The following is a 10,163-nucleotide window of genomic DNA, read 5'->3' as shown; positions in this document are numbered from 1 at the left end:
GCGCGAGACTTACACCTTCTCCCCCGGATTTTCAAGGGCCGACGAGGGCTGACCGGACGCCGCCGAAACCGCGCGCGCTTCAGGGCGTGGCCTCATCTCGGGCGAACCCATTCCAGGGTGCCCGCCCTTCACAAAGAAAAGAGAACTCTTCCGGGCCCCGCCAGCTTCTCCGGGTTCGCTTATGCAGCGCGCACTGGCGCCTCGCGCCCGCCTCCGCCACTCCGGTTCTGGGATCTGAACCAGACTCCTTTCGATCGGGCGGGGCGACGGAGGCCATCGCCTCTCCTTCCGAACGGCGCTCGCCATCCCTTAGACCGACTGACCCATGTTCAACTGCTGTTCACATGGAACCCTTCTCCACTTCGCCTTCAAAGCTCGCGCTTGAATATTTGCTACTACCACCAAGATCTGCACCGCGCGCGCTCCACCCGGCCCGCGCTTCTAGGCTTCAGCGCCACCGCCGCGGCGCCCTCCTACTCGCCGAGGCGCATTCTGTCTCGACATAACGTGGTCGCGCCGCCGACGGCCGGTATGGGCCCGACGCCCAGCGCCATCCATTTTCAGGGCTAGTTGATTCGCAGGTGAGTTGTTACACACTCCTTAGCGGATTCCGACTTCCATGGCCACCGCCCTGCTGTCTATATCAACCAACACCTTTTCTGGGGTCTGATGAGCGCCGGCATCGGGCGCCTTAACCCGGCGCTCGTTCATCCCGCAGCGCCAGTTCTGCTTACCAAAAGTGGCCCACTTGGCGCTCGCATTCCACGCCCAGGCTCCAGGCCAGCGAGCCGGGCTTCTTACCCATTTAAAGTTTGAGAATAGGTTGAGATCGCTTTCGCCCCAAGGCCTCTTGTCATTCGCTTTACCGATAAAACTGCTTGTGCGAGCGAGCGCCAGCTATCCTGAGGGAAACTTCGGAGGGAACCAGCTACTAGATGGTTCGATTAGTCTTTCGCCTATACCCAGGTCGGACGACCGATTTGCACGCCAGATCGCTACGGGCCTCCACCAGAGTTTCTCTGGCTTCGCCTCTGCCCAGGCATAGTTCACCATCTTTCGGGTACCATCGCGCCTAGCTCCCACCTGCCCGGCGGTGCGGGCCAGACGGGCCGGTGGTGCGCCCCCCGCCGGGGCGGGGGGATCCCACCTGAGCCGGCGGGCGCCGGCCTTCACCTTCATTGCGCCGTGGGGGCTCGAGAGACACCTTGACTCGCGCGCTGCTAGACTCTTTGGTCCGTGTTTCAAGACGGGTCGGGTGGGTGGCCGACCACCGCTGACCTCGAGCGCCACTTGTACGAGGGCCGATCTCGCCTGGCGGCGCGCTGCGCGCGGTCGGGACGGACTGAGGACAGTCCGTCCCGGCCGACGACGCGCTGGGACGGGGCCCCGCCCCTCCCGCTGGTCGGCAGGAGAGAAGGCGCGAGGACACTTCCCGCGCCCCGGGTAAGCGGCAAAGTCGGAGCGTGGGGTTTGTAAAGCCGGGCGCCCCGCCGAGGGGAGCGCCTGCCACCTTTCGCCCCGGCCCTTCCTGGCCAAACCGAGCCGGTCGCGCGCACCGCCGAAGAAGTGCACCCGACGGCGCCGAAGGCCCGACGGGCGGCGCTCCTCGGTCAAGGGATCCGCGCACCGCGCGCTGGCCGGCCGGGCCCGCCGAGCTGAATCCTCCGGCAGACCGCGGCGACTCCCACCCGCTTACCTCTTAGCGTTTCACGCCCTGTTGAACTCTCTTCAAAGTTCTTTCAACTTTCCTCACGGTACTTGTCGACTCATCGGTCTCGTGTCGGTATTTAGCCTTAGATGGAGTTTACCACCCGCTTTGGGCTGCATTCCCAAGCAACCCGACCGAGAAGAACCGCACTCGGCGGGAGGGGGCCTCTGCACCGCCCTCACACCGCCCACGGGCTAAGCCTCCATCAGAAGGACTTGGGCCCCGACCCGCGCCGAGAGAGACGGGTCTTCTGTACGCCACATGTCCTCGCCGCCGTGGCCCGGGCGGATTCGGCGCTGGGCTCTTCCTCTTCGCCGCCGCTACTGAGGGAATCTTGTTAGTTTTTTTCCTCCGCTTAGTAATATGCTTAAATTCAGCGGGTCGCCTCTGCCTGATCTGAGGTCGCTGTCGGATATGGGTTAGGAGCGCCGCCGCTGCTGCTGCGCGGGCTGGCCTGAACAGGTCTCGCCGCGCCGCCGGCAGGGCGCCGAGGGGGCGAGACGGAGCGCGAACCTCCCGCTACGCACGGAGCGCCCGAGGGGCGGAGGGAGCCGGGGGTCCACGCCGGGCGGGCGACGGAGGTGGCAGACACCCACCGAAGCCGCCGAGAGGAGGACGCCGCCCGGTCCCAGACGCCTGGGGGGACGCCGACCTCCCCCCCTCGTGGGAGGGGGAAGCCGGAGGAAGCGCTCGACTCCCGCCGAGGAGGCGATGCCCGTGGCGGTCTGCACTTGGGAGGACGGAGGGGAGCGGGAAGCCCCCCTGCGACGCTCCAGCCGCGGGACCCGGAGGTCCCGATCGATGGGAAAGCGACCCTCAGACAGGCGTGGCCCCGGACGGACCCGGGCCGCAGCGCGCTCGGGCGTCGATGATCGGCGTGTCCTGCACCACATTAGTTCTCGCAGCTGGCTGCGTTCTTCATCGACGCACGAGCCGAGTGATCCACCGCTAAGAGTCGTACTGCGTTTGAGTTTAGCGCCCGGAGGCGAGGCCGAACTGCACAGGCTTGTGTGGGTTCAAAAATACAAAGGGGGTCGCTCGACGGGCGCCGCGCGAGGGGGACTTCAACCCACGGTCCCGGCGGCCTGCTGGGTACCCGCCGGGGTTGGCAAAGCAAAGTCTTTCAGAGGCTCATGCCTCGCCCCACCCCGCGCCAAGGGGGTGGGGCGCCGCGTAGGTTGCTCAAGCCTCCGCGGGAGGTGCGCTGCCTCCCAGGGGAACGGCGCTCTTCTCGCGATCCTCTCTCCGCTTCTGCCTTAGGTTTTTGTGCGGTTCTTTGCCGCCTTGGATGTTTGAGCGGCAGACCTCTCGGCCACGGCCGCTGGAACATAGAGTAAAATAGGATAGAGGTTTTTTACCCCGACGGGCGCCTCCTTCGCGGGAGGAGACTTTGAACCCACGGTCCCGAGGCCGTATGGGTACTCGCCAGGGTCCCGCTCGCCCCGCCGCTGAAAGCAGGGGCCCGCCGAGTGCAGCGACAGTCAAGTTCTCTCGGATCTCTCTCTCTCCGCCTTAGGTTTTTGTGCGGTTCTTTGCCGCTTTGGGTTTTTGCGCGCTGCAGACCTCTCGGCCACGGCCGCTGGATCATAGAGTAAAATAGGATAGAGGTTTTTTTACCTCGACGGGCGCTCCTCCTTCGCGGGAGGAGACTTTGAACCCACGGTCCCGAGGCCGTATGGTACTCCGCCAGGGGCCTCGCTCAGCCCCGCCGCTGGAAAGCAGGGGCCCGCCGAGTGCAGCGACAGTCAAGTTCTCTCGGATCTCTCTCTCTCCGCCTTAGGTTTTTGTGCGGTTCTTTTGCCGCTTTGGGTTTTTGAGCGGCAGACCTCTCGGCCACGGCCGCTGGATCATAGAGTAAAATAGATAGAGGTTTTTTTACCCCGACGGGCGCCTCCTTCGCGGAGGAGACTTTGAACCCACGGTCCCGAGGCCGTATGGGTACTCCGCCAGGGCCCGGCTCGCCCCGCCGCTGGAAAGCAGGGGCCCGCCGAGTGCAGCGACAGTCATGGGCGCCGCGTAGGTTGCTCAAGCCTCCGCGGGAGGTGCGCTGCCTCCCAGGGGAACGGCGCCTTCTCGCGGATCTCTCTCGCTTCGCCTTAGGTTTTTGTGCGTTCTTTTTGCCGCCTTGGGTTTTTGAGCGGCAGACCTCTCGGCCACGGCCGCTGGATCATAGAGTAAAATAGGATAGAGGTTTTTTTACCCCGACGGGCGCCTCCTTCGCGCGGAGGAGACTTTGAACCCACGGTCCCGGAGGCCGTATGGGTACTCGCCAGGGCCCGCTCAGCCCCGCCGCTGAAAGCGGGGGCCGCCGAGTGCAGCGACAGTCAAGTTCCTTTTTTTCTTATCGCGCTTGCGCGCTTTCGCTGGTGCTCCGAGGGGAGAGGCCGCGCCGAGCCGCCGCCTCTGCCGCGCACCCGAGCTTGAGACGGGGAGGTGGGCTAGGCCTCGCCCGGGCGGTTTCGCTTGGATCGGGCCGGGCCGAGCACGATCCTTCCGCAGGTTCACCACGGAAACCTTGTTACGACTTTTACTTCCTCTAGATAGTCAAGTTTGATCGCCTTCCGGCGCCCCGCAGAGCTCTCGCGAGGGGCCCGCGGGGCCGGTCCGAGGACCTCACTAAACCATCCAATCGGTAGTAGCGACGGGCGGTGTGTACAAAGGGCAGGGACTTAATCAACGCGAGCTTATGACCCGCGCTTACTGGGAATTCCTCGATGGGAAATAGTTTCAATCCCCAGTCCCGATCACGAGCGGGTTCAGCTGGTTACCCGCGCCTCTCGGCGCAGGGTAGACACACGCTGATCCGCCCATTGTGGCGCGCGCAGCCCCGACATCTAAGGGCATCACAGACCTGTTATTGCTCCATCTCGCGTGGCTGAACGCCACTTGTCCCTCTAAGAAGTTTTTGACGCCGACCCAAGTGGCCGCGCCACTATTTAGCAAGCCGGAGTCTCGCTCGCTATCGGAATGAACCAGACAAATCGCTTCCACCAACTAAGAACGCCATGCACCACCACCCACAGAATCGAGAAAGAGCTATCAATCTGTCAATCCTTTCCGTGTCCGGGCCGGGTGAGGTTTCCCGTGTTGAGTCAAATTAAGCCGCAGGCTCCACTCCTGGTGGTGCCCTTCCGCAATTCCTTTAAGTTTCAGCTTTGCAACCATACTCCCGAACCCAAAGACTGCGGGTTTCCGCACGCCGCCCGGCGGTCATGGGAATAACGCCGCCGATCGCTGGTCGGCATCGCTTACGGTCGGAACTACGACGGTATCTGATCGCCTTCAACCTCCGACTTTCGTTTCTGATTAATGAAAACATTCTTGGCAAATGCTGCGCTTCGTCCGCCTTGCGCCGGTCCAAGAATTTCACCTCTAGCGCGCAATACGAATGCCCCGCCGCCCTCTTAATCATGGCTCCGGTTCCAGAAACCCACAAAATAGAACCGAGTCCTATTCCATTATTCCTAGCTGCGTATTCAGCGGCGACGCCGCCTGCTTTGAACACTCTAATTTTTTCAAAGTAAACGCTTTGGCTCTCGACCGACACCCAGCCAAGGGCATCCGGGGCGCCGAGGCAGGGACCTGGGACGGGCGGTGGCTCGCCTCTCGCGGACCGCCAGCCAGATCCCGAGATCCAACTACGAGCTTTTTAACTGCAGCAACTTTAATATACGCTATTGAGCTGGAATTACCGCGCTGCTGGCACCAGACTTGCCTCCAATGGGTCCTCGCCATGTGTTTAAGATACGCTATTCCAATTACAGGGCCTCAAAGAGACCTGTATTGTTATTTTTCGCTACTACCTCCGAGTCGGAAATGGGTAATTTGCGCGCCTGCTGCCTTCCTTGGATGTGGTAGCCGCTTCTCAGGCTCCTCTCCGAATCGAACCCTGATTCCCGTCACCCGTGGTCACCATGGTAGGCGCCTGATGTACCATCGAAAGTTGATAGGGCAGACACTGAATGAATCGCCGCCGCCGCGAAGGGCGAGCGATCGCCCGAGGTTATCTAGAGTCACCAAAGGTACCGGTCCGAGGACGGATCTCGGGGCCCGGATGGGTTTTGATCTGATAAATGCATCGCTGCCCCTAGCCTCCCGCCCCCCGCGAGGAGAGGCGGTCGCCCGGTCGGCGCCGCTTGCATGTATTAGCTCTGGAATTGCCACAGTTATCCAAGTACCGGGTGGAGCGATCAAAGGGACCATAACTGATTTAATGAGCCATTCGCAGTTTCACTGTACCGCCGTGGTGCACTTAGACCTGCATGGCTTAATCTTTGAGACAAGCATATGTTACTGGCAGGATCAACCAGGTAACCCCTGTGGGTCGAGGGGACCAACCGACGCTGGCGCTTTTTTGCTTACACACGGTCTCAGTCCGCCTGAGGAGGGGGCCTGGGCAGACCCCGCTTGACCTCGGCTAAGACCGCCGCCATAGGGCGACGCGCTGCTCGAACCTTCCCGGCGGGGTCGCTGCTGGGGTGGGTGGCCGCTGGGATCGCGCCGACGCCGGAAAAGTGTGTTTCACGGGACGGGGTACCGCCGCGCGCCGCCGGACGCTGCCGCGTTTCTGCCCTCCACGCCCGCCGTGACGGACTCTTCGCGCTCTGACCGCCGCCTCAGGCCTCCTCCGGCGGGTTCGCGCTTTCCTCGGCTGAGGGGGCCTGCTCGTAACGAACGCCCAAATTGCCCGGCGCGCGCGTGCTGTCAAAGCCCAAACGTAAACCCATTGCACGCCGTGCCTCTGCCAGGCACTCCCGAGCCATAGCAGGCAGCGGGCTGGCCGGGTGGGGTCTCAGGCTAGGCGCGCTGCGCCCCAATCGATCACGCTGGGCCGAGGGGACGCCGCCGCCGAACGCCCTCTCTCGGCGCCTGTGTCCGTGTTTCAGGTGAAGCGCTCGATAGCTCCTCGCCCCGAGCTTCAGAAAGATTGCGCTCAAAACCTAAGTCGATATGGACTTAGTCGCTTTTTCGACTTTTTTTCGCCAGAGACTAAGTCCACAAAACACGCTGCTCACCAAATCGTACCCATGTAAAAGTTGTTCCTGTGTAAACGCCACCTCCAGGGTCGCGGAAAATTTGAATCATGCCCGGAGGAGGCCTCTCGGTCGGCCTGACTCGAGCCTCGGAGGGTATGGAAGTCGGACCTTTCCCGGTTGACTTAGTGCAATTTTCAAACGAAAATCATCCAGGCGCTTCATCCGACCGATCGAGTCCGGTTAAGCGCGCCTTCCCGACGCTTTCCCACTCGACTTCGCCGCCCTGGAGGAAATTTTTTTCGCTCAAAACCTAAGTCCAAACATCCAGGCGCTTCATCCGACCGATCGAGTCCGTTAAGTGCGCCTTCCCGGACGCTTTCCCACTCGACTTCGCCGCCCTGGAGGAAATTTTTTTTCGCTCAAAACCTAAGTCCAAACATCCAGGCGCTTCATCCGACCGATCGAGTCCGGTTAAGTGCGCTTCCCGGACGCTTTCCCACTCGACTTCGCCGCCCTGGAGGAAATTTTTTTTCGCTCAAAACCTAAGTCCAAACATCCAGGCGCTTCATCCGACCGACGAGTCCGGTTAAGTGCGCCTTCCCGGACGCTTTCCCACTCGACTTCGCCGCCCTGGAGGAAATTTTTTTTCGCTCAAAACCTAAGTCCAAACATCCAGGCGCTTCATCCGACCGACGAGTCCGGTTAAGCGCGCCTTCCCGACGCTTTCCCACTCGACTTCGCCGCCCTGGAGGAAATTTTTTTCGCTCAAAACCTAAGTCCAAACATCCAGGCGCTTCATCCGACCGATCGAGTCCGGTTAAGTGCGCCTTCCCGACGCTTTCCCACTCGACTTCGCCGCCCTGGAGGAAATTTTTTGCTCAAAACCTAAGTCCAAACATCCAGGCGCTTCATCCGACCGATCGAGTCCGGTTAAGCGCGCTTTCCCGGACGCTTTCCCACTCGACTTCGCCGCCCTGGAGGAAATTTTTTTTGCTTCAAAACCTAAGTCCAAACATCCAGGCGCTTCATCCGACCGATCGAGTCCGGTTAAGTGCGCTTCCCGACGCTTTCCCACTCGACTTCGCCGCCCTGGAGGAAATTTTTTTGCTTTCAAAACCTAAGTCCAGACATCCAGGCGCTTCATCCAGCCGATCTCGGCCGGGTTAAGTGCGACTTCGACGCTTTCCCACTCGACCCCGGGTCCCTGGAGGAAATTTTTTCGCTCAAAACCTAAGTCCAAACATCCAGGCGCATATTTCAGACGATCTCGGCCGGTTAAGCGCGACTTCCCGGACGCTTTCCCACTCGACTTCGCCACCCTGGAGGAAATTTTTTTGCTTTCAAAACCTAAGTCCAAACATCCAGGCGCATATTTCAGACGCGATCTCGCCGGGTTAAGTGCGACTTCCCGGACGCTTTCCCACTCGACTTCCCGCCACCCTGGAGGAAATTTTTTTGCTTTCAAAACCTAAGTCCAAACATCCAGGCGCATATTTCAGACGATCTCGGCCGGGTTAAGTGCGACTTCCCGGACGCTTTCCCACTCGACTTCGCCACCCTGGAGGATTTTTTTGCTTTCAAAACCTAAGTCCAAACATCCAGGCGCATATTTCAGCCGATCTCGCCCGGGTTAGTGCGACTTCTCGGACGCTTTCCCACTCGACCTCCACCCTGGAGGTATTTTTTAAGCGTTCAAAACCTAAGTCCAGACATCCAGGCGCATATTTCAGACGATCTCGGCCGGGTTAAGTGCGACTTCCCGGACGCTTTCCCACTCGACTTCGCCACCCTGGAGGATTTTTTTGCTTTCAAAACCTAAGTCCAAACATCCAGGCGCATATTTCAGACGATCTCGCCGGTTAAGTGCGACTTCCCGGACGCTTTCCCACTCGACTTCGCCACCCTGGAGGATTTTTTTGCTTTCAAAACCTAAGTCCAGACATCCAGGCGCATATTTCAGCCGATCTCGCCGGGTTAAGTGCGACTTCTCGGACGCTTTCCCACTCGACTTCTCCACCCTGGAGGTATTTTTTGCCGCTCAAAACCTAAGTCCAGACATCCAGGCGCATATTTCAGACGATCTCGGCCGGGTTAAGTGCGACTTCCCGGACGCTTTCCCACTCGACTTCGCCCACCCTGGAGGATTTTTTTGCTTTCAAAACCTAAGTCCAAACATCCAGGCGCATATTTCAGCCGATCTCGGCCGGGTTAAGTGCGACTTCTCGGACGCTTTCCCACTCGACCCTCCACCCTGGAGGATTTTTTGCCGCTCAAAACCTACGCCCAGACATCCAGGCGCTGCACAGCCGATCAAGGCCGGGTTAAGAGCGACTTCTCGACACACACATTTACGAACCCCGTGTCTGGATTTCAATTTTCCAAAGGGCCTGGGCTCACACATTAACCCCAACGCAGTAACACTTTAATGGGCATCGTTTTATTTCATTCTCGCCCTGGATGAATGTTTTACAAAGGGCCTGCGCTCACAGACTAACCCTACACACTAACACCTTATTGGGCATAATTTTTTTCTATAAAGGCCCTGGATGAATGTTTTCTATAAGGCCTGCGCTCACAGACTAACCCCATCACAATAACACTTATGTGGGCATGATTTTATTCTATAAAGGCCCTGGATGAATGTTTTCTATAAGGCCTGCGCTCACAGACTAACCCCATCACAATAACACTTATTTGGGCATGATTTTATTTAAAAAGGCCCTGGATGAATGTTTTCTACAAAGGCCTGCGCTCACAGACTAACCCGACACAGTAGCGCCTTATTGGGCATGATTTTATTTAATAAAGGCCCTGGAGGAATGTTTTCTATAAGGCCTGCACTCACAGACTAACCCCATCACAATAACACTTATTTGGGCATGATTTTATTCTATAAAGGCCCTGGATGAATGTTTTCTATAAGGCCTGCGCTCACAGACTAACCCTATCACAATAACACTTATTTGGGCATGATTTTATTTAATAAAGGCCCTGGATGAATGTTTTCTATAAGGCCTGCGCCACAGACTAACCCCATCACAATAACACTTATTTGGGCATGATATTATTTAATAAAGGCCCTGGATGAATGTTTTACAAAGGGCCTGCGCCACAGACTAACCCCTACACAGTAACACCTTATTGGGCATGATTTTATTTAATAGAGACCCTGGATGAATGTTTTCTATAAGGCCTGCGCTCACAGACTAACCCCATCACAATAACACTTATTTGGGCATGATTTTATTTAATAAAGGCCCTGATGAATGTTTTCTATAAGGCCCAAGCGCCACAGACTAACCCCTAACCCTAACCCTAACCCTAACCCTAACCCTAGCCCTAACCCTAACCCTAACCCTAACCCCTAACCCTAACCCTAACCCTAACCCTAACCCTAACCCTAACCCTAACCCTAACCCTAGCCCTAACCCTAACCCTAACCCTAACCCTAGCCCTAACCCCTAACCCTAACCCAAACC

The 10,163-nt window shown here is 58.5% G+C and overlaps 1 non-coding gene and 1 pseudogene across 1 annotated transcript in view; both read right to left on the bottom strand.

The window, feature by feature from the left end:
• LOC122332029 overlaps positions 1-2,113 on the bottom strand; it is a 4,033-nt gene extending 1,920 nt beyond the window's left edge. Inside the window, exon 1 of the ribosomal RNA XR_006248383.1 lies at positions 1-2,113. This exon is cut by the window's left edge and continues 1,920 nt beyond it. This is a non-coding gene — a ribosomal RNA (28S ribosomal RNA).
• Positions 2,114-2,518: 405 nt separating this feature from the next.
• LOC122331901 lies at positions 2,519-2,665 on the bottom strand (annotated as a pseudogene).
• Positions 2,666-10,163: the final 7,498 nt, after the last annotated feature.

Source organism: Puntigrus tetrazona, unplaced genomic scaffold, assembly GCF_018831695.1.
Source record: "Puntigrus tetrazona isolate hp1 unplaced genomic scaffold, ASM1883169v1 S000000003, whole genome shotgun sequence".
In the NCBI taxonomy this organism is placed as follows: Eukaryota; Metazoa; Chordata; class Actinopteri; order Cypriniformes; family Cyprinidae; genus Puntigrus; species Puntigrus tetrazona.
This window is presented reverse-complemented; position numbering and strand designations above follow the sequence as displayed.